This window comes from Ascidiella aspersa, chromosome 5 (genome assembly GCF_963924565.1).
Source record: "Ascidiella aspersa chromosome 5, kaAscAspe10.2, whole genome shotgun sequence".
In the NCBI taxonomy this organism is placed as follows: domain Eukaryota; kingdom Metazoa; phylum Chordata; class Ascidiacea; order Phlebobranchia; family Ascidiidae; genus Ascidiella; species Ascidiella aspersa.
This window is the reverse complement of record NC_139451.1, coordinates 10,171,313-10,173,812: the sequence shown is the minus strand read 5'-3', so window position 1 is coordinate 10,173,812 and position 2,500 is coordinate 10,171,313. Positions and strand designations below refer to the sequence as shown.

Below are 2,500 nucleotides of genomic sequence, written 5' to 3'. Positions count from 1 at the left end.
TTTACTTTGAAAAAATTAGAGTGTTCAAAGCAGGCGATTCGCCTGAATAATGGTGCATGGAATAATGGAATAGGACCTCGGTTCTATTTTGTTGGTTTTCGGAGCGCGAGGTAATGATTAAGAGGGACAGACGGGGGCATTCGTACTGTGCCGTTAGAGGTGAAATTCTTGGATCGGCGCAAGACGAACGACTGCGAAAGCATTTGCCAAGAATGTTTTCTTTAATCAAGAGCGAAAGTCAGAGGTTCGAAGACGATCAGATACCGTCCTAGTTCTGACTATAAACGATGCCAACTAGCGATCGGGGGGCGTTAGTTTTACGACCTCTCCGGCAGCTTGCGGGAAACCAAAGTCTTTGGGTTCCGGGGGAAGTATGGTTGCAAAGCTGAAACTTAAAGGAATTGACGGAAGGGCACCACCAGGAGTGGAGCCTGCGGCTTAATTTGACTCAACACGGGAAATCTCACCCGGCCCGGACACAGTGAGGATTGACAGATTGAGAGCTCTTTCTTGATTCTGTGGGTGGTGGTGCATGGCCGTTCTTAGTTGGTGGAGCGATTTGTCTGGTTAATTCCGATAACGAACGAGACTCTGGCTTGCTAACTAGTTACGCGACCCAATCGGTCGGCGTCTAACTTCTTAGAGGGACTAGTGGCGTTTAGCCACACGAGATTGAGCAATAACAGGTCTGTGATGCCCTTAGATGTTCGGGGCCGCACGCGCGCTACACTGACCGGATCAGCATGTGCTCGCCTTGGCCGACAGGTCTGGGTAACCCGCTGAACCCCGGTCGTGCTAGGGATAGGGAATTGCAATTATTTCCCTTGAACGAGGAATTCCCAGTAAGCGCGAGTCATTAGCTCGCGTTGATTACGTCCCTGCCCTTTGTACACACCGCCCGTCGCTACTACCGATTGAATGGTTTAGTGAGGTCCTCCGATTGGACCTGGCGCGGCCGGCAACGGTCGAGCCGGCGTCCGAGAAGACGATCTAACTTGATCATTTAGAGGAAGTAAAAGTCGTAACAAGGTTTCCGTAGGTGAACCTGCGGAAGGATCATTAACGGTCTCGCAAACGCTTCGGCGAACGCGAAACTCGGACAAGCGAGAGAAAAAGTCTTTGCTACCCGGCGCCCGACCCGCGAGGAGCGGCGCGCCGGCCGGCGATTCGGTCACCCGGTAATGTTTGCGCGTCGAGTGCCGCGGTGCCGCGCGCTCCGGCTTCAAGCGTCGGCCTGGCCGACCGCTCGGCGCGGTCTATTTTGTCACCCTATAGTGCGAGGCACTGTGCGAGCGAAACAATCGTGGATGGCTCTTGGCGGTGGATCACTCGGCTCGTGAGTCGATGAAGGACGCAGCTAGCTGCGTGAATTAGTGTGAATTGCAGGACACATTGAGCATCGACGTTCTGAACGCAAATTGCGGCCTCGGGTCAATCCCGGGGCCGCGCCCGCCTCAGGGTCGCGTTGCAAACGTTCCGCGCGGGGATTTCTCCGCGCGGCTGCTGCGGCGTCGGACGCGCGAGCGCCCGTCCCGCTCAAGACAGCACGGCACGATGCGCGACGATCGCGACCAGAATCCCGCGCGGCGGCGGCGAGTCGACCTCGAAGAGGCCAACGGCTGGCGGCTCAAGGGCGGGAATCGAGGTGCGCGGCGGCGCGCGGCGCCGACGGCGAGCGCGGAACGGGAAGAATAGTCCCGGTCCTTACTTTCGGCCTGAGGTCGGACGAGGCTACCCGCTGAATTTAAGCATATTACTAAGCGGAGGAAAAGAAACTAACGAGGATTCCCTCAGTAACGGCGAGTGAAGCGGGATGTGCCCATCGCCGAATCCGCGCGCTTTTGGAGTGCGCGGAATTGTGGCGTACGGAATTCGTCACGGCGCGCTTCGCCGGTCGCCCGCGTCCTTCTGATCGAGGCCTTTTCCCAGAGCGGGTGTCAGGCCCATGGCGGCGACAGGCGGGCGCGCTACGGCGTCTTCCCAGAGTCGGGTTGTTTGGGAATGCAGCCCAAAGCGGGTGGTAAACTCCATCTAAGGCTAAATACGGTCACGAGACCGATAGCGAACAAGTACCGTGAGGGAAAGTTGAAAAGCACTTTGAAGAGAGAGTTAAAGAGTACGTGAAACCGTCGAGAGGCAAACGGGAGGGCCTGTCGGGTCGCCCGGTCGCTTTCAGCCGGCCCCCTGTCGGCGACGTTGTCGTGCGGACCCTCACGGGCCGCCGGCGGCGCCGCCCGATCGGGGACCAGCGCACTAGCGCCGGGCGAAGGCCGCGACCGTCTGGACGGCGGCGAGAAGGCCGCGCGCAAGGTAACCCGGCCTCGGTCGGGTACTATAGGCGCGCGTGTCCGTCGGCCCGCCGTTCGGGCGAGGAGAGATCGCCGCGTCTGCCCTTCGGGGCCGAGCGCCCGGTGCCGGCTGGGGCGTCGTGGGTCGGGGACTGTTCTCAGTGCCCAGCCTCTTCGTCTCGGTCGCGCTTCCGGTGTCGTTTCGCGAGGCG

At 59.3% G+C, this 2,500-nt stretch overlaps 2 non-coding genes and 1 pseudogene across 2 annotated transcripts in view; all 3 read left to right on the top strand.

The window, feature by feature from the left end:
• Positions 1-1,062, top strand: part of LOC146143083 (small subunit ribosomal RNA) — a 1,811-nt gene extending 749 nt beyond the window's left edge. The window contains exon 1 of the ribosomal RNA XR_014500264.1: positions 1-1,062. This exon is cut by the window's left edge and continues 749 nt beyond it. This is a non-coding gene — a ribosomal RNA (small subunit ribosomal RNA).
• Positions 1,063-1,309: 247 nt separating this feature from the next.
• On the top strand, positions 1,310-1,463 carry LOC146143082 (5.8S ribosomal RNA). Its single transcript, XR_014500975.1, has one exon. It is a non-coding gene; the product is annotated as a 5.8S ribosomal RNA (ribosomal RNA).
• Positions 1,464-1,711: 248 nt separating this feature from the next.
• Positions 1,712-2,500, top strand: part of LOC146143081 (large subunit ribosomal RNA) — a 3,679-nt pseudogene continuing 2,890 nt past the window's right edge.